We start from the raw sequence: 22355 nt of genomic DNA on the forward strand, positions 1-22355 counted from the left end.
CCATACCACTTCCAAGGAATTGCTGGTGGATCTGAACTGCTGACTTTTTGGTTAGCAGCCGAGCTCTTAATCATTAGGGCTCCCAAGAAGGGCTTAGGCCATAACAATTTGAGAATCAAAACAGGGTGGGACCTGATCCTGCAGTAACAAGATGATGTCCTCTTTCTTTCGGCAACAAACAAGGCTCTTTATGTGGCCATGCAGGTTGTGAACCACACAATTTGCTCAACCCCCACAATGGGTCGTGAGCAAGGCTGTATCATTTCAACACAAGGGGAGATGGGTATTTCTGCTAGTGTTTTCTCAGCTGTCCCTATCAGAAGCAGATGTTCCGAGGCATGTTTCAATTCTTGAAGACTCTGTGGCTGAACTTTGCCATAAGAGTTGCTCCAGAATAAACAGATTTAAAAAAATGGGCTTTTAAGTGACATTGATTTAGCACTCTTTTGCTAATTTCATTTTTAAAATTTCCCATTTAAACACAAAAAATAATATATATATATATATACACATATATATAGGCATGTGAAGGGCTAACAGCATCTTAAGTCAGAGACTTACAGTTTTCCTGTATACATTGCTTCTCAGATCTGTCCACATCAAAACCCATAATGAGAGAGGAGAGAGAACAGGAATGGAAGCAGGAAGGTCTATATACATAGCCCAGAGGATCCAGTGATAAGCCCATTTTGTAGAAATCTTGCATTAGGACTACTGCAGTGCACTACTCCAGAAAATGGCATTCTATGTGTACACGGTATGCATTGTATTGTGTGCATTTTATCTGAAGAACTCTTAGGCACCATATGACAATTCTCTACCCATCAATCCCTCAGTAAATTCTGCCCATCAATCTTTTGTCCAATTTCTAATAAGTATCGTTTTCGGAATTTGTGTTTTTTCATATTATCTTTGAAGGCAGAACAGTGATTTAATGAGTTTACTAGTGCCAATTTGTAATTAACAATTTGCTATGAAAGGTTTATCACCTGTCTTTGGTGATCTATGACTGGATCCAGAATTAATCTTCAGTTCAGCACTTTAGTCTATTTTAACTGAGCTGCAGCTCGCCTTACTGCAGCTTCCTGGAAATGCCTTCTTTGGAAGAGTTGCAGGTGATTGGGGGAACCATTCTTTCTATGTAAAAGGAGTCCTGGTGGTGCAAGGGTTAAGCGCTCTGCAAAAGGTTGGCCTTTCAAATTTATCCAGCGGCTCTGCGGGAGAAAGCCCTGGCATTCTGTGCCAGTAAATATTACAACCCAGAAAACCCTATGGGGCAGTTCTACTCTGTCACATGGGGTCACTATGGAGTTGAAATGGACTCAAAGTCACCGAACAACAACAACTCTACTCAACAACAACACAGGTACACTGCGAGCAAATGTAGTAAAAACTGTGTCAAGAATCAGCAACCCTTCCTTCTATTTTTATTACCATGACAAAAAGCACTTACTATCCATTAAATTAGGAAGAATGAAACTACACCCCACACTGGAATGCACATCCAAGGATAGGTCAGAAGGGGTAGGGGGCCAAGGGGAATACTGCTCAAAGACGGGCAAGAGTTGGGGATGCTGGCTAAGCTGGCAGTATTTGGTAAAAGACAAGACTTTTACATTGTGAAGCAGCTGTTTTATGCAGTTAAGATGAAATGATCACATCAAAATGTCATTGCTGTTAAAATGGTTATGTCAGTATGACCTAGTCAAAATATCCTGCCACACATCAGACTTCTCCAGTTTCAAGAGTTTCCTCTCTTGCTCCTGAAATATCACCATGTTCCTAATAAAAGCACAAAATTGTCTTATATATACCACCTAGGCCTTTAGGTCCCTGCTCATCATTTTCAGCCTGATTTACTCTTTCTTCTCTAGAAAGTTTCCAAGTATCCAATACAGAACAACTTATTCTTAACAACAACAAGATGAGAAAAGACATATAGTCCGTACAATGTGCCAGACACTATTTTAAGCACTTTATCTGTATGGACTCATTTAATCCCTCATAATCCCTATGAGGAAGGCACTATTTCTACTCCCATTTTAAAAGTGAGGAAATTGAGGCAGACGGACATTTGTTATTTTGTCAAAGGTCACAGTTAATAAATAATGAAACTGAGACCAACACCCAAAAAGTCTTGCTCCAGAGCCTGCGTTTTCAACCACATTCTATACTATACTGTACTGTACTATATTATAGTCTACTCTACACTGTAGGGAGCCCTGGTGACCCAATGGTTAAGAGTTCCGTTCCTAACCAAAAGGGTGGCAGTTCAAATCTACCAACCACTCCTTGGAAGCACTATGGGGCAGTTCTAGTCTGTCCTGTAGGGTTGCTATGAGTCAAAATCTACTCGACAACAATGGGTTTGGATTTGTTCGTTTGTTGTTTTTTATATACACTATAGAACAAGTATGAATGATTCTTATCCTATCCCATCCTATCCTGTCCTGTCCTGTCCTATATTATTCTGTCCTATCCTATCCACACACTATTTAGCTCATTCTTGCTCAATGACATTAGCTAAATCTCTGGAATAGGCAAATTTCTTTCTTCAGATTATTGGTAATACTATAGATTATTTTGTGGTAGATTGGTAAACTTGTTTGTGAATAGGTATACAGATCCATGCATGAATGGCTTATAAAGTAATTTTCTTCCTGTTTCAAAGATGCAGCCCTTAAAAGTGAGATTCTCAGCCCGCACGTAAATAAGGTTGGTTCTACTGCCTGACAGTTTTGACTTACTCATGTATAGGACCACCACGTGTCTGTCAGTTTGTCATACTGTGGGGGCTTGTGTACTGCTGTGATACTGCAAGATTTGCCACTGCTATTTCAAATACAGCAGGGTCACCCTTGGTGGATAGGTTTCAGCAGAGCTTCCAGACTAAGAAAGACTAGGAAGAAGGACCTGACATCTCCTTCTAAAAAATCGGCCAGTGAAAATCTTATGAACAGCGGCGGAACGTTGATACAGTGCTGGAAGATGAGCCCCTTGGGTTGGAAGGCACTCAAAATACAACTGGGGAAGAGCTGAAAAAGAGGAAGACTCTCAATGAGATGGATTGACACAGTGGATTCAAAAATAGGCTCAAGCATAACAGTGATTGTGAGGATGGCACAGGACCGGGCAGTGTTTCGTTCTGTTGTACATAGGTTCACTGTGAATCAAAACTGACTCGATGGCACCTAACAACAACAACAGTGTATAGGAACATAGACGTATGTGTATGGTATATACAAAGCTCTAACGATAGTCGTTATTCTGCTTTCAGGGACTAGTTTCCAATATGTGCAGTAAACAGTTATGTTAGGTGAGCTATCAATGGCATTAAAAAAAACCAAACCCATTGCCGTCTAGTCGATTCCAACTCATAGCGACCCTATAGGACAGACTAGAACAGCTACACAGGGTTTCCAAGGCTGAAATCTTTCCAGAAGCAGACTGCCACATCTTTCTCCTGTGGAGCAGATGGTGGATTCGAAGCACCGACCTTTTGGTTAGCAGCCAAGTGCTTAACCACTGAGTTACCAGGGCTCCTTATCAATGACATTAGTGAATAAAAATTATATGTAACTGTTTGAAATAAAACTTCTTTCCATGTCACTTCTGAGTCTTGATAGCTTTTTTAGTTAATGTAGTAATTAGGCAGTTAATTTCAATATTTGACTTTAATGAAAATAAACAAATAAAATAAACACAGTAATATGTGTTTCATTTTTTCAGAGATGTGTCAAACGTATATGCTTTTAAATAGGCATGCCCAATGAATATTTATTTGGAGGTAATTAAGTAAATTATGTTTTATATTAAACCAAGATTTGCCAAAGTACATATAACATTAAGTAGTTAAAAATCCCCAGTGAATACTTTTTTAGTTTGAGTAGGAATATTTTGATGTCTAATGCAAAATGCAAAAGAGAAAAAACTATCTTGTTTAGAAATTGTGTTTTTTATCAGTACTTAAACACAGCTTTAGTGACATTTAAGTCAAGAGTCTTTATTTATTGAAAAATTAAAAACAACTTTTTTTCATATTTAAAAAGTCTGTACCTTTGAATAATAAAGACAATTATATACTTATCATACCAAGGGGCCACTTAACATAACATGGGCTATCGTACCTAAACTCTAAATAAATTCTCTAAAGTGAAACTTCTCTTATTAAAACTTTAGGTGAAACCTGTTATAAACACAAATTTGGGATTTATGCATCTAAATTAAGTATTTCTTTATTTCTCCATTGCCATTAGTTTTACGTCTAAGATACCAAAATAGGTAAAATAAAAAATTTTTAAAAAGTTAATACCACAAAAATATATTGGTATAGCTACTTTGGAAGGGTATTTTATAACATTTTACTATAATTTCTTGTACTCTGACCCAGAAATCCCTATTTATCCTTGGATAACCCTCCAAAAATGGTCAAGAAATGTACGCACAAGAGTGTTCAATGCAGTATTGTTTCCAATGGTGAAAAGTCCATCAGTATGGGACTAACAAAGTGCAACCAACGGGAAGAATATTAAGTAACTGCCAAAAATGAGGCATATTTGTAGGTTGCGTTATGGAAATATTTTCAAGACCAAACGCAAAGAGAAAGGTACAAAACTCTCTGAATAGTTTGATTACTCTTGTGTAACTTTTTAAAGGCAACATTATATAGAGATATATATGTGCTAGAGGACCCATACAATTTGGTTTGTCTGCTTTTCTGAAATTAATGGTTAGAGACTATAATAAGAGCTATTTTCAAGGAGTGAAACTGGAGATGGAGAGAAAGGCTTTCTCTCTGTGTTTTGTGCCTTTCCATACTGCTTAAATTTGTAACCATGGGCATACATTGTATTTCTTTTCCCGCTTAGTGTCAGAGAAAGTTATCTCTGTAGTGGCCTAATGGGTCATTTTAATTTTTTTTAATACATTTTTATATTTCAAAGAAAAAACAAACTTAGAAATATTTTAACACTTATAATTTGTAATTAAAAGATTCCTCCTGATCTTTTCAAAATCATATTTCTTCCAAATGTTGTATTTGCTGATTTCAAATTGATTGGTGTAGTATTCACTACCAATATCAATGGACTGTATACTTTTGGAACACTAGAGGGAGCTTAAAAATGAGATGAAATGCACTGAAGAACCAAGATGGCTCCTGAAATTCTATGACTGAGTTTTCTTACTCCCGTCGAGAATCTATATAGAGCTAAAGCATGACTACAACTATGGTTGACTTTGTGTGTAAATTGAATCATATTTTAAGTTCTCCTGGGAAGATTGCTATTGAGAGGAGTCCAACTGTGAATTTTCTTGGAAAAAAAAAAGGCGGCTTTCATAAAAGAGATAATCATTGCCAGTTTATCATTAGATGACAAAGCTCTAGTATTTTATAATCTTCTTCTAGTATTTTATAATCTTTTTTAATGGCATATACTGTAAACCTGAGGTCCAATTATATTGGTACAATCAGTTTTATGAGTATTGGAATACAAGTATTCAATAAATATTTAATCATCTAATTTTCCCATGCAAAGGAATAAACAATTGTGGTATGTGGTTTATTGTTAAATGGGTATATGTTCTCCTGTGTATATTCTCAACAACGACAAAAATTTTTTTTTAATTATTAAAAAAAAGAAATAACTACTGGCTCGCATGAAGAATTTATGCTAATACTCAAACATGTGGGATAAACATTATAATTCCTTCATATAATCAGCATCTTAAAACCTGACCAAATCATTCATAACACACTGTTTCAGAACACATGAACAAAATTGCTTTTGTGGAGACGAATGGGTAATAATAACTAGATCACCAGTACCTGTCTGCCAGATTTGGTTTCAACTCACTACCACTCATTTTGAATTGATGAACTTTTGTGCTACAGGTGATTCTTTAATATTATTACTGCAAATTTTGAAAGTCCATGTTAGTATTATGTGCTTTTTAAGTGCTTTAAGAAGGATAGAACCAAAAATACAGAGGGATATTTTAGGGGAAAGTCTCTCTTCTTATCAAAATTGTAAGTATTTGTCATTCCCCTTGGAGGAGAGGGAAAAGTTAACACAGAAAAAGAAGATTCTAAGTATACCAAACTGTCTTTAGAGAGAAAGGATTTGGATGACTATAAAAATAGTTTAGTTTTCAGTTATCTCAAATGTAACATTGACCTGGGATTGACCTTTTATGAAACTCAGTAAGTATGCTTCTCCAAAGGATCAGAAGATTTAGTCCGATTGTTAATCAGGATTTAGATTTGTGGTTTCTCTCTCAAAATTTCCCTGAACTCTGCATTTTAACACACACAAGCACTCACACACACATATACAGCTGTTGCTGATGATATGAAATGTGTTCTAGGAAACCAGAACAAAGACTGGAGTGACTTAAATATGAGTGATTTCTCTGGAGTCTTCAATTGTCAATTGAAAGCACTCTACTATACCTCCAGGTTGGCCTAGACATTGGCGGCTTGCCAAAATCTGCCTCTTGGTCCTCATCTCAGACACCTAGGATAGAATGTAACAGCCATCAGGAATGAGAAAGTTTGGAAAGATTAATTCTAAGGCATTGTCATTAGGTGCCTTCGAGTAGGTTCCAACTCATAGCGATCCTGTATACAGCAGAAGGAAACGCTGCCTGGCCCTGCACAATCCTCACAATCGTTGCTATGTTTGAGCCTGTTGTTGCAGCCACCATGTCAATCCATCTAGTTGAGGTTCTTCCCCTTTTTCGCTGACCCTCTACCTTATCAAGCATGATGCCCTTCTCCAGAAACTGGTCCTTCCTGATAACATGTCCAAAGTACATGAGAAGAAGTCTTGCCATCCTCTCTTCTAAGGAGCGTTCTGCCTCTACTTCTTCAAAGACAGATTTGTTCATTCTTCTGGAAGTCCATGGTATATTCAATATTCTTCGCCGACACCATAATTCAAAGGCGTCAATTCTTCTTCAGTCTTCCTTATTCATTGTCCAGTTTTCACATGTATATAAGGTGATTGAAAATACTATCACTTGGGTCAAGTGCATCTTAGTCCTCAGAGTGACATCTTTGCTTTTCAATACTTTAAATAGGTCTTTTGCAAGAGATTTACCCAAAGCAATACGTCATTTGATTTCTTCACTGCTGCTTCCATTGGCATTGATTGTGGATCCAAGTAAAATGAAATCCTTGACAGCTTCAGTATTTTCTCCGTTTATCATGATGTTGCTTATTGGTCTAGTTGTGAAGATTTTTGTTTTCTTTATGTTGAGGCATAATCCATACTGAAGGCTGTGGTCTTTGATCTTTATCAGTAAGTGTTTCAAGTCCTCTTCACTTTCAGCAATCAAAGTTGTGTCATCTGCATATTGCAGGTTGTTAATGAGTTTTCCTCCAATCCTGATGATGTGTTCTTCTTCATATAGTATGGCTTTTCAGATTATTTGCTCAACATATAGATTGAATAAGTATAGTGAAAGGATACAACACTGACGCACACCTTTTCTGATTTTAAGCCACTTGGTATCCCCTTGTTCTGTTTGAACAACTGCCTCACAAATCCCAGTATTCTTCCAGAGGAGGCACTCAGTGAATGAATGAATGAATAAATGAATGAATGAATGATTCTACAGATTTTGAAATAAGTGCTAGATGACAACCGGGTATCACTGGATGTCGGAGCCAGCTTTTTACTTCAAGTTCTAGATGATTCTAGCAAATAGAGGAACAAATATCCCAATATTGACCTATTTCTCTAGTCAAGAGCCTGAGAAATTATCTATATGGTAATTTGCGGGGGGCACTTATTTCTGACAATCGAAAGATCCTTTAAATTCCATCTGGTCTTTGGGTAAAACAATAACATTTGTTAAATTATTATTATTGTTAAATTCACTACCAGAGGGAGCTCGTATATCCCCTTCACCTAGAGACCAATATGCTGCAAACTGACTATGCGATCATGTTTCTCTGATTTTGGCATCAAAATATATTGTATCATATTGGCCTAGGCTAAAAGTCGGAATGTTTACTTAGATTTATGTTATTCTAGTTGTCTCAAAAAGCAACTCAAAAACTTTAGTCTACCACAAATTAGTTTTCCAATTTGTTATTTTCTCCTCATGACTTACCCTCAAATGAACACAGAAAAAAATACTAATCTAACTGGAGAATAGCATGTTCCTCACGTACCTCTCTAGAACCCTAGAATTCATTATCTTTTCATACACTGTGAGTTAAATTTTACCACGTTTTTCTGAAGAAGCATCATCAACAGAATTTTCTAGACTCTTTGAGTCAAAGCATGTTGGAAGGATCTCTGGAGAAAAATGATTGGCTGGTTGGTGACGGATACGTCATTTCAAAGTCTTGGATATCTCAAATTCAAGTAACCATCTACGGTGACATAAAACAAATCTACCTTTGATGTTAATAGTTCATTAATATTAAACGTAAATGGACAGAGAAATGATTTTAAGACCCTTATCATTCACCAAATGACTTTGTATTGTTGTTGTATGCCGTTGAGCCGATTCCTACTCATACCCTACAGGACAAAGTAAAACTGCCCCATAGGTTTCCCAGGCTAGAATCTTTCAGAAGCAGCTTGCCAGCTCTTTTCTCCCAAGGCATGGCTGGTAGTTTGAACTGCCATCCTTTCAGTTAGCAGCCAAACTTTTAACCATTGCACCACCAGGGCTCTTTCCAAATGACTTAATCCCTAACAAATCAGAAGAAATGAAGTCAGTCTTTTTGTGGGGAAGTGAATGATCTCTGAAAGTAAGCTAAATACTGAAGATTGTGTTTCAATAATATGAGTTTACTGGAAGTAAACTAAAATACTGAAAGATTGCATTTTAGTTTCAGTTTTTAGTTTTTATGTATCTGCTTGTCAAAAGCAAGACTTTGATTTAAGTCCCTTGAACTGCCAGTAGCTAAAGCATGCCCTTTAGGAAACATGCTCATTTCGATATTTTTGAGAACTCAGCAAGTTTGCTATACCTGTAAACATTTGACTACTATAAATGTCTAGTGCTGAGAAGAAGGATACTGTATTTCATTGTTTATTTACTCCATTTTTATAGTGGCTGTGACCATGAGAACCAGCTATAAACTGACCCCAAGTGGAGAACATGCTTATCACTTTATCTAAATGACTACTGGGAGCACACAAGCTTTATAGATTTACTAAATTGTGTTAGATTATGGGCATCTTTAAGGAGTTCAAAATGGGAGAAGTGGCTTGTTTTCATCCAAAGAAGTAGAATTGTGATGTTTGCACTGTTGCCTGCAGGTAATACTTGTGCAAAATCAAAGAATTTTAAGAAACAAACGAAAGGTGATTTTTGGATGAACAAGGCTGACTGATCACATACGTTTACCTCTACTCCATCCCAGAATCCCCTTCAATAACAGTAAAAGAACATCAGCTATACAATTTTAGGCCTTTATACAAAGATTAGAGAATAGGAGAGGAGATGAGAGCAGATCAGATTGTCAACAGAGTTTTGAAGGTTGGAAAATAGATAGATGAGTCATAACTGATTTAGCAGAGCAGAGATGCTGAGACCAAGCTCGTCTGTTGGGGGTGGAGGCGATGACAATAATAGGCAAGCTGATTCATGCCATGCAACCTCCAAGGCACAGGAACTAGAGGGACTAGGACCCTCCAAATGAAGTCCAGATATGGAGTGGTTCTGAAAACACGTTCATTGAGCACTCACACCCCCAGGTTCACACCCACACCACACTCAGCCTGGTAACTTCCCTGGAGAGGCAAGCTGAGGAAGTGATAAGTCACTGTGCTGAAAACAAGGTACTGAATAATGAAGGTCCAGTCACCCAGCCCCTGGTCCCACCCAGTACCAAAACCCAAAAACCAAACCCGTTGCCGTTCCATTGATTCCAACTCATGGTGACCCTATAGAACTGCCCCATAGGGTTTCCAAGGCTGTAATCTTTACAGAAACAGACTGCCACATCTTTCCCCCACAGAACAGCTGGTGGGTTCGAACCACCGACCTTTCGGTTGGCAGCTGAGCGCTTAACCACTGTGCTACCAGGGCTCCTTCTAGTACCAAAACCAGGCTGCAAATGGAATGATACCTCTTAGGAAAGAGGCAAGGCACTGATGTTTTCAATTATTAGCCTAATACTAATACTAGATTTTTAAAACTACATACACATATTCATCACTAAAAAATAAAAATTAGTAATAGCAGGTAAGAGCTGCTTTGAATCTGTGCCTCATACAGAGTCGATTATGTACATGGTATATAATCAAAATTTTTAATGTAGACCAGCACTCAGTTATGCAAATGTGACAGAATATTGTTGATATTTTCTGCTTGCCTTGGAATTGGAAACAGGGGCCCCACGCAAGGCCTGAAAGGCTGTAAGTACCTCTGTGTTCTAGAAAGAGCTGCAGATTAGAGATCCAACCCCCACCCTCTCCAGGATTTACCAAGATGTAGCAAAGCAGGCCCTGCTGTCCCCACCACTGTCTCAATATTTATCTTCTCCCTCTCTATTCTCTCCAGAAGATAAAAGGAGAGAGGACTTGAAATAGGGGGAGAAAGGAAAAAAAATCATTATTAGTGTCCTGAGACTTGACCCCTCTTGATTAGAGGGAAGTGCTTATCTTTGAGCAGAGAGTGATCTCCATCCTCCCCGCAAGCTGAGAGGGTGTATTTGTTTCCTATCGCTGCTGTGACAAATTACCACAAACTTAGTGGCTTAAAACAATACAAATTATTATTTTACAGTTCTGGAGGTCAGAAGTTTGACACGGGTCTTGCTGGGCTAAAATAAGGTCTCTTCAGGGCTGCCTTCCTTTCTAGAGGGCCTAAGGGAAAATCTGTCTTCTTGCCTTTTCCAGCTTCTGGAGGCTACTCACATTTGTTATCTCATGGTCCCCTTCATCCATCTTCAAAGAAAGCAATGGCCATTCAAGTCTCTCTTGCATCACGTCACTCTGACACTAACTCTTCTGCCTCCCTCTTCCACTCTTTAGAACTATTTTGATTACATTGAGCCCACCTAAATAATACAGGCTAATCTCCTTATCTTAAGGCCAGCTGATTAGGCACCCCATGTGTGTCAGAGCAGAACTGTGCTCCACAGGGTTTTCAATGGCTGATATTTTGGAAGTAGATCAATAGACATTTCTTCTGAGTTTCCTCTGTGTGGACTCAAGTTGCCAACTTTTCTGTTAGCAGCGAAGAGCACTGACCATTTGCACTACCCAAGGACTCCTTTTTGTTGTAGTTGTATAGCGCCATCTAGTCAGTTTCGACTCATAGCGACCCCATGTGCAACAGAACAAAACGTTGTCTGGTCTTGTGCCATCCTAACAATTGCTGTTATGTTTGAGCCAATTGTTGCAGCCACTGTCAGTCCATCTCCCTCAGGGTCTTCCTCTTTTTCACTGACTCTCTACTTTACCAAACATGATGTCTGTCTTAGTTATCTAGTGCTGCTGTAACAGAAATACCACAAGTGGATGGCTTTAACAAACAGACATTTATTTTCTCACAGTTTAGGAGGCTAGAAGTCCGAATTCAGGGTGCCAGCCCCAGAGGAAGGCTTTCTTTCTCTGTTAGCTCTGGGGGAAGGTCCTTGTCATCAATCTCCCCAGCGCAGGGACCCCAGGTCCCAAAAGAGGTGCTACTCTCCTTGCCCTTGTTTCTTGGTGGTATGAGGTCCCCTGTCTCTCTGCTCGCTTCTCTCTCTTATATCTCAAAAGAGATTGGTTTAAGACACAACCTAATCTTGTAGATTGAGTCCTGCCTCATTAACGTAACTTTCTCTAATCCTGCCTCATTAACATCATAGAGATAGGATTTACAACACATAGGAAAACCACAGCAGATGACAAAATGGTGGACAACCACACAATACTGGGAGTCATGGACTAGCCAAGTTGATACACATTTTGGGGGGACATGATTCAGTCCATGACAATGTCTTTCTCAAGGGACTGGTCCCTCCTGATAATATGTCCAAATACATGAGACAAAGTCTCACTGTCCTCACTTCCAAGGAGCATTCTGGCTGTACTTCTTCCAAGACAGATTTATTCATTCTTCTGGCACTTCATGGTATATTTAACATTCTTTGCCAACACCATAGCTCAAAAGCATTAATTCTTCTTCAGTCTTCCTTCTTCATTGTCCAGCTTTCACATGCATATGAGGCAATTGAAAATACCATGGCTTGGGTCAGGAGCACCTTCGTCCTCAAAGTGACATCTTTGCTTTTTAACACTTTAAAGAGGTCTTTTGCAGCACATTTGCCCAATGCAATACGTTGTTTAAATTCTTGACTGCTGCTTCCATGGCGTTGATTGTGGATCCAAGCAAAATGAAATCCTTGACAACTTCAATTTTTTCTCCATTTATCATAATGTTGCTTATTGGTTCAGTTGTGAGGATTTTTGTTTTCTTTCTGTTGAGGTGCAATCGATACTGAAAGCTGTGGTCTTTGATCTTCATCAGTAAGTGCTTCAAGTCCTCTTCACTTTCAGCAAACAAGGTTGCGTCATCTGCATATTGCAGGTTGTTAATGAGTCTTTCTCCAATTCTGATGCCCTGTTCTTCTTCATATAGTCCAGCTTCTGGGGTTATTTACTCATCATACAGATTGAATAAGAATGGTGAAAGGGTACAACCCTGATGCACACGTTTTCTGATTTTCAACCATGTAGTATCCCCTTGTTCTGTTCGAACAACTGCCTCTTGGTCTATGTACAGGTTCCACATGAGCATAATTAAGTGTTCAGGAATTCCCATTCTTTGCAATGTTATCCATCTCCTGCACATTTTAGTTGTACAGAAAGGGCAGGTTTTCATCTTCCTCTCTGGCATGGACCGTATTTAAGCATATCACTAATCACTATTCATCCTCCTAGGCATACTGCCACCTAGTGCAGCCTTAATGACAGATCAATCTTGTCTCTACATGAAGGAAGAAACTCTGGATCGCATCAACCAGGCCTAGCTCATAATATGTTCATGATAGCTAAAAGAATTTTAAAAATTATTTTCTCTCCTTTTGAAGCATGCCTTCTAAGACAATTTTATTGTTGCAGACTCAAAAAAAGTCTACTTTGTATGCAGAAGCTGAATTAGGACTCTCCTTCTCTTTGTAGTCCTGATTCTCCTTTCTAAGCCATTCCTATTTGTCTACTCTTATGCCAATACTACACCATGTTAACTACTGTAGCTTTAAAGTAAGCCTTGAAATCAAATAGTCTAAGTCTCCCAACTGTGTTCTTTGTCAAAGTTGTTTTGGCTATTCTAAGTTCTTTACAGTTCCATATAACTTTAGAATCAACTTGTTAATATCTAAAAATAAGCCTGCTGTTATTCTGATTAGAATTGTTGAATCTATACATCAATTTAGGGAGAAATGACATCCTAACAATACCGAGTCTTTCAATCCAGAAACATGCTATGTTTCTCCATTTATTTAGGTCATTATTAGTTTATCTCAATGATTTTTTAATAATTATCAGTGTAAAGGTCTTGAACATTTTAAAAAATATATATTTATAAATAGTTTGGTTACTCGGTGTCATTGCAAATTGAATTGTTTCTTAAACTTCTTTCTTAAGTGTCTGCTGCTAGTATATAAGCATAATTCATTTTTTATATTGACTTTGTATCTTAAGACTCTCCTAAATTCATCTTTAGTTCTAGTAGATTTTTTGTAGATTCCTTATGATTTTCGACATATACAATTATGTCCTCTGTGAATAAAGACAGTTTACGTATGCTCTTTCCCTCTTTTTTCTTGCTTTATTTTACATGCTAGAATGTTGAATGCAATGTTGAATAGAAATGGTGGCCATGAGCATCCTTGCCTTATTTCTAATCTTTTGGGGAAAACATTCAGTCTTTCACCAACAAGCATGATACTAGCTGTAAGTTTTTTATAGTGCCCTGTCACAGATTGGGAGCCCTGGTGGCACAGTGGTTAAGAGCTACAGCTGCTAACCAAAAAGCAGGTCCAATCCACCAGGTATTCCCTGGAAACCCAATGAGACAGTTCTACTCTGTCTTATAGGGCCGCTATAGCGGAATTGACTGGGCAGCACTGGGATTGTTTTTTGCTTTTTTAAACAATGGGTTGAGGAAGTAGCCTCTTATTCCCAGTTTTCTTAGAGATTTTATCATAAATACCAAACCAAAACAATCAAACCCATTGCCTTCGACTTGATTCCGACTCATAGGGACCCTATAGGGTAAAGTAGAACTGCCCTATAGTGTTTCCAAGGAGTGGCTGGGGGATTCGAACTGCAGACCTTTGGGTTAGCAGCTGAGCTCTTAATCACTGCAACACCAGGGTCCCTTATGAATAGGTGTTGAATTTTGTCAAATGCTTTTAATGCGGTAGATTTTATTTCAGGTACTGTATTTTTCTTTTGCAGTGAATTCTTCATTTCAGATAGTGTCTTTTTCATCTCTAGAATTTCCATTTGCTTATTTTTTTATCCTGCAATTCTCTTCTCATAATTTTCACATTTTTCTTTAAATCTTTTAGCATAGTTATCATAGCTGTTTTAATATCTTTGTCTTCTAATTCCATTATTTGTGCTCTTTCTGGGCCCGTAAATATTGACAAAATTTTCTCTTGGTTATAGGTCATAACGGCAGTCCTAACCCACCCAGTGGCTTCACGAGATAAAGACCTGGCAATCTGCCGATCTGCTCTCATAAAGACTACTGCCTTTTCCTGGCGTGAATCAAAAACACTGGAAATAACAAATGTTGAAGAGGTTGTGGGGAGATTGGGACTCTTACACACTGCTAGTCAGAATGTATAATGATACAACCATTTTGGAAAATGATATGGTGCTTCCTTAGAAAGTTAGAAATAGAAATAACATATGATCCAGCAATCCTACTCCTAGGAATATATACTAGAGAAATAAGAGCCGTCACACTAATAGACATATGCACACCCATATTCATTGCAGCGCTGTTCACAGTAGCAAAAAGATGGAAACAATCTAGACATCCATCAACAGATGAATGGATAAACAAACTATGGTACATACACACAATGGAGTACTATGCAATGATAAAACACAATGATGAATCTGTGAAGCATCTCATAACATGGATCAAACTGGAAGACATTATGCTGAGTGAAACAAGTCAATCACAAAAAGACAAATATTGTATGAGACCACTACTGTAAAAACTCATGAAAAAGTTTACACACAAAAAGAAACAATCTTTGTTGGTTACGAGGGACGGGAGGGGTGGGGGAGGAAACTAAATAGACAATAGATAAGCGGTAACTTTGGTGAAGGGTAAGATAGTACACAATACTGGGGAAGCCAGCACAACTTGTACGAGGAAATGTCATAGAAGCTCCACAGACACGTCCAAACTCCCAGAGGGACTGAATTGCTGGGCTGAGGGCTGTGGGGACCATGGTCTCAGGGAACATCTAGCTCAACTGGCATAACACAGTTTATAAAGACAATGTTCTACATTCTACCTTAGTGAGTAGCGTCTGGGGTCTTAAAAGCCTGATTTTTCACTAATGCCTTCAGTGCAACTTGGACTTCTTCCTTCAGTACCTCTACTTTAAGAGACTCCTTAGAGACAGTAATGGTTTGTTATGAAGAAAAAGCTAATTGACTGATTTACCCCTTCCATCTGGCCACTTCTCTGCCTTTTTCTCTCAATGTCTCCTTCGCAAGCAAGGGAGAATGAAGAGAACAGGATACCAGGAAAAGATTAGTCCAAAGGACTAATGGACCACAGCTACCATGGCCTCCACCAGACTGAGTCCAGTACAGCTAGAAGGTGCCTGGCTACCACCACTGATTGCTCTGACTAGGATCACAACGGAGGGTCCCGGACACAGCTGGAGAAAAACGTAGAACAAAATTCTAACTCACAAAAAAAGACCAGATTTACTGGCCTGAGAGAGACTGGAGAAACCCCAAGAGTTTGGCCCCCAGACACACTTTTAGCTCAGTAATGAAGTCACTCCCAGGGTTCACCGTTTAGCCAAAGATTAGAGAGCCCCATAAAACAAAACAAAACTAATGGGACACAACAGGCCAGGGACAAGGACTAGAAGGCAGTAGGGGAGAGGAAAGCTGGTAATAGGGAATCCAAGGCTGAGAAGGGACAGTGTTGACATGTCATGGTGTTGTTAACCATTGTCATAAAACAATATGTGTACTAACTGTTTAATGAGAAACTATTTTTTCTGTAAACCTTCATCTAAACTACAATAATAAAGAAAAAGACTACTGCCTTGTCGGATAACAGACACATGAGGAAATGCTCACGATCATTAGCCATTAGAGAAATGCAGATCAAAACTGCAATGAGATACCATCTCACCCCAACAAGGCTAGCTTTAATCCAAAAAACACCAAATAATAAATGTTGGAGAGGTTGTGGAGAAACTGCAACACTTATACACTGTTGGTGGGAATGTAAAATGGTACAACCACTTTGGAAATCAATTTGACCCTTCCTTAAAAAGCTAGAAATAGAAGTACCATACAATCCAGCAAGCCCAGTCCTTGGAACATATCCTAGAGAAATAAGAGCCATCACACGAATAGATATGTGCACACCCATGTTCATTGGAGCACTGTTTACGATAGCAAAAAGATAGAAACAACTCAGGTGCCCATCAACAGATGAATGGATAAACAAATTATGGTATATTCACACAATGAAATACTACGCAACGATAAAGAACAACGATGAAGCCATGAAACATCTTATAACATGGATGAATCTGGAAGGCATAATGCTGAGTGAATTTAGTCAGTTGCAAAAGGACAAATATTGTATAAGACCATTATTATAAGAACTTAAAAAAAAGGTTTAAATACAGAAGAAAACATTCTTTGATGGTTACAAGGGTGGGGAGGGAGGGAGCGGGATATTCACTAACTAGATAGCAGACAAGAATTATCTTAGGTGAAGGGAAGGACAGCACACAATACAGGGGAAGTCAGCACAGCTGGACTAAACCAAAGCTAAGAAGTTTCCTGAATACAATCAAACACTTCAAGAAGCAGGGGCAGGGTTCTGGGGACCATGCTTTCAGGGGACATCTAGGTCAATTATCATAACAAAGTTTATTAAGAAAATGTTCTGCATCCTACTTTGGTGAGTGGCGTCTGGGGTCTTAAAAGCTAGCGAGCAGCCATCTAAAATGCATCAATTGGTCCCAACCCACCTGGAGTAAAGGAAAATGAAGAACACCATAGACACAAGGAAAGTATTAGCCCAAGAGATAGAAAGGGCCACATAAACCAGAGACTTCATCACCTGAGACCAGAAGAACTAGATGGTGCCTGGCTACCAACCAAAGACCGCCCTGACAGGGAACACAACAAAGAGTCCCTGACGGAGCAGGAGAAAAGTGGGGTGCAGAACTCAAATTCTAGTAAAAAGACCAGACTTAATGGTTTGATCGAGACTGGAGGGACCCCTGAAGACACGGCCCCCAGACTCTCTGTTAGCCCAAAACTAAAACCATTCCCGAGGCCAACTCTTCAGACAGGATTAGACCGGACTACGGGACACAAAATGACACTTGTGAAGAGTGTGCTTCTTGGCTCAAGTAGATACATGAGACTAAATGGGCGGCTCCTGTCCAGAGGCAAGATGAAGGCAGAGAGGGTCAGGAGCTGGTTGAATGGACATGAGAAATCTGGGGTGGAAAGGAGGAGTGTGCTGTCACAGTATAGGGAGAGCAACAAGGGTCACATAACAATATATGTATAAATTTTTGTATGAGTGACTAACTTGAATTATAAACTTTCACGTAAAGCACAACAATGTAAAAAAAAAAATATGTATCTATTTATCCAGCAAAAAAAAAAAAAAAGTACCTTCTCGAAAACCCTGTGGGTCAGTTCTACTCTGTCACATGGGATCACTACGAGTCAAACTCAACTCAATGGCACCTGACAACAACAACAACACAGGTCATAATGACCTGCTTCTTGGCATCGCTAGATTTTTTATAGGATACTAGACATTGTAATTTTTACATAGTTGAGTGTCTGAATTATGCTCTTATCCTTCAAAGAGTATTGAACTTTGTTCTGGCTGGCAATTAAGTTTCTTGCAGATTAGCTTGATGGTTTCAAACCTTGTTTTTAGGCTTTGTTGAAGTGAGTTCTAGATCATCCTTTACTGTAGGGTAAGTTTATCTCTAGCACTAAGGCATGACCCTTCTGGTGCCATTTCTCCTGGGTGCCCTATGTGATCCATGAGTGCTCCCTACTCTAGCTAGTCATAACTGAAACATCTCCCAGATTAGAATGAGCTCTAGGAATTGTTCCATTTATAGCTCCAGTTGTTCTTCGCCTATCCTCAGGGTATTTCATCCTATGCATGTGTATTATTCAGCAACAGACTCAAGGAAAACCCTATGCAGGTTTCTGAAGCCTTTTCTCTGTGTGGCTTCCCTCTCTTCAAGACTCTGTTCCACAAATTGCAACCACTGGTTAAACTCTCGGCTGCTAATTGAAAGGCTGGTCGCTCCAACTCACGCAGCCACTCCAAGGGAAAAGACCTGGCAATCTGCTTTCGTAAAGAGTACAGCCAAGAAAACCCTATGGGGTAGTGCTACTCTGTCACTTGGAGTCCTTATCAGTCTGAATCCACTTGGCATCTAAGAACATCAACAGGCTCCTTGAACTCTAAATCTCCTCTGCTTAGTGAAACCACTGTAATCTGTTTAGGTAAACCCACTTTGCACAGCAGTTCGAAAAACGCCTCCAGGCAGAAAGCCACATTATCATAAAGCTCACCTCATTTAATTCCCTTCTTAGGTTCTTTGCGGGCTGTTGTCAATGTCTGAAAACGCTTGATAGATTTCATACAGTTTTTGAGTTATATAAGGCAGATTGCAAGTTCAGCTCCAGTTACTCCATTAAAGCCCAAAGCAAAAGTTCTCTTTCCATATTCTTATATTTTTCTACTTTGTCATTTCTAGAAAGAAGACTATTAAAGGTCTCTAACTATCATGTATTTCTTATTTCTCACTGTAATTCTGTCATATTTTTCCTTTTGTATTTTGAAGCTCTGTTAGTAGGGTATACACATTTAGGATTGTTATGCTTTCTTGAAGGAGCCCTGGTGGCACAGTGGTTAAGCGCTCAGCTGCTAACCAAAAGTTTGGCAGTTTGAACGCGCCAGACGTCCTGAGGGAGAAAAGATCTGATGATCTGCTTCCGTAAAGATGTACAGCCTTGGAAACCCTACGGGGCAGTTCTACTCTGTCCTATAGTGTCGCTATGAATCAACTTGATGGCAATGAGTTGTTTTTTTAACATCTTGATAAATTAAGACTTTTATCATTATGAGATGTTCCTCTTTATCTCGGGTAATATTATTTGCTCTAAAGTCCACTTTGGCTGATATTAATATAGCCATTTGAGCTTTTCTATTAATGTTTGTACGGAATATCAATTTTCACTCTTAATTTTAGCCTCTCTGTGTCTTTATAGTTAAAGTGCATTTTTCCAAGATGGCATATAGTAGGTCCTGCTTTTTCAATGAGTCTTTTAATCTCTGCCATTTAAGTGGATTTTTTAGATCATATCTATTTAATGACATTATTGATATTGTTGGATTGAAATCTAACTTCTAGCTTTTTGTATTCTATCAGTCTGAATTTTTTTTCCTTCTAGTATTTTTTTCTTACCATCTTCTGAGTTAATCAAACATTTTTTAGTATTCCATTTTAATTTTTCTAATGGCTTTTTAGCAATAACTTTGTGTTATTTATTTAATGGTTGCTCCATGTATTAAAATATGCAGCCTTTATTTATTACATGTACTTAGATCTACTATTGTACCATCTTACATAAAATGCAAAAACCTTACAGCAGTATAATTAATTCCATTTCTCCCACCATAATTTAAGCTATTGTTGTCATATATTTTACATCCACATTTTATAAGCATTGAAACATAATGTTATAGTTTTTGCAATAAACATTCAGTTTTCTTCTGGAAAAAATTTTAAAAGAATAATATACTTTGATATTTTTTCACATATTTATGATGTTTTGTGTTCTTCATTTCTTTCTGTATATCCGTTTCTATCTGGTGTCATTTTTATTCTGACTAAAGAATTTTCTTTAGTCTTTGTTGTAGTGCAAATCTGTGTGTTGGCAATGAATTCTCTCAGCTTCTGTGTATCTGAGAATTTCTTTATTATACCTTTATTTTCAAATTATATATTTTCTGAATATTAAATTCAGAGTTTTTGTTTTCTTTTTAAACATATTGCTCTATTGTCTCATGGCCTTCATTGTTGCTGATGAGTTATTAGCCGTCATTCTTGTGGTATATCTTTTTCTCTGGATGTTTTCAAGATTTTCTCTTTATCTCTCGTTTTCAGCAGTTTAAGTATGATTTTCTAAGTGTGGTTTTCATTGTATTTACTCTGCTTGGGATTGCCTGAGCTTCTTAAAGATATTAGTTTATGTATATTACATAATTGGGGAAATTTCAGTCAATACTATTTCAATTTCTTTTTTGTATGTGGGATTGACCAGATACCCTGAGGAGCTCCATGATTTTTATCTATGGGGTCTTCCTGAGCCTCTGGGACCAGAAGAGCAACCTAGTACATAGACTGCTCCTGCTAGCCTGAGCAGTATCTCCTTTATGGGGTAGCGTGAGTTTAGGCCACCAGAATGGTGTTGACCTGTTTATTTTGGGTGACTCTCACTCATATCCAACAAAGGACGAGTTCAGGATTTTGGACTATGGATGGTCCACCATTGAACCTTGGGTTTAAGCTATGTGTGTGGGCTTGTGCATCAGCTCTTGCCCGTTTGTGTTCCAATTATGATGCTGCCTTTGGTCTACAGAATTCGAGGGTAGCAGGGTTGGTGTAGGTACTTTTTACTCTGAGTGTTCCCCACTGATGTCACGCAGCCAGGGAAGTCCCCCAATCCTGTCTGCAGGCTTTGTGCCAGGTATCAAGCGGTTCTCTTGGCATGACTATGACTATCTCATCTGAGGGCTTTCAAGACCATTGCTCCCCAATGCCAGCTGATCCTTCCTATCAATGCCCTTTCTTGCCTCTGATCAGTGAGGTGATGCTATGCTCTTAGGTCAGTCTTAGGTCATTCCAGACAACTATTGAATATTCCTTGTAAAAATGGGATTGATTTTGTCACTCTGCTCATGGGTTCTTCTCCTATCCTACCCATAGTGTGTAGAAGACAGGGATACGGTCAATATTTAAAGAAATCACATTTTAGGAATGCAGTGATTACAAACTGAAGAGTTCAAGAGAAGACTTAGTTGGAGGTGTTTTCTACCCTACAAAATTCTGAATGGTAAGTTGAACATAAACAGAAAATTATGGATTGTTATGGATTAAATTGTGTCCCCCAAAAATGTGTGTCAACTTGGCAATTTCATGATTCCCAGTATTGTGTGATTGTCCACTATTTTGTCATCTGATGTGACTTCCCTATGTATTGTAAAACTTACCTCTGTGATGTTAATGAGACAAGATTAGAGGCAGTTATGTTAATGAGGCAGGACTCAATCTATAAGATTAGGTTGTCTCTTGAGTCAATTTCTTTTGAGATATAAAAGAGAGAAGCCAGCAGAGAGACAGGAGGACCTCATACCACCAAGAAAGTAGTACCAGGAGCAGAGCATGTCCTTTGGACCCAGGGTCCCTCTGCTGAGAAGCTCCTAGACCAGGGGAAGATTGATGAGAAGGACCTTCCTCCAGAGCCAACAGAGAGAGAAAGCCTTCTCCTGGAGTTAGCGCCCAGAATTTGGACTTCTAGCCTACTAGACTGTGAGAGAATAAACTTCTGTTTGTTGAAGCCATCGACTGCTGGTATTTCTGTTATAGCAGTACAAGATAACTAAGACAATTATCATTCAAATTTTCCTGCATATTCTGAGAAAGTTTTATATTTGTAATCATCAGCAACAAAGAACAATAACAACCTTTGGGAGAGTGACTGGAAGTCATGATGCCAGGGTGGCACAATGAATGGTGCAGGGTCATGGATAATGATATGCGTTGTTCTTCTTATGTGCCATTGAGTCAATTCCACTCATAGTGACCCTATAAGACAGACTAGACCTGCCCCATAAGGTTTTCTAGGCTGTAATCCTTATGAGAGCAGATCGCCAGATTTTTTCCTCCCACAGAGCTGCTGGTGGGATCAAACCATCAACCCTTCAGTTAGCAGCAGAGCACTTAAGTATTGCACCACCAGGGCTAATGATATAATCAACACTAAATAAATGTCATTAGGGAACCGCAGAGGCAAAATTATCTATATTGTTTTAATAAAAAAATGTTCCAAAGAACCATGATACGGAGA

The sequence above is a fragment of the Trichechus manatus genome, unplaced genomic scaffold (assembly GCF_000243295.1).
Source record: "Trichechus manatus latirostris isolate Lorelei unplaced genomic scaffold, TriManLat1.0 scaffold00041, whole genome shotgun sequence".
Lineage (NCBI taxonomy): Eukaryota > Metazoa > Chordata > Mammalia > Sirenia > Trichechidae > Trichechus > Trichechus manatus.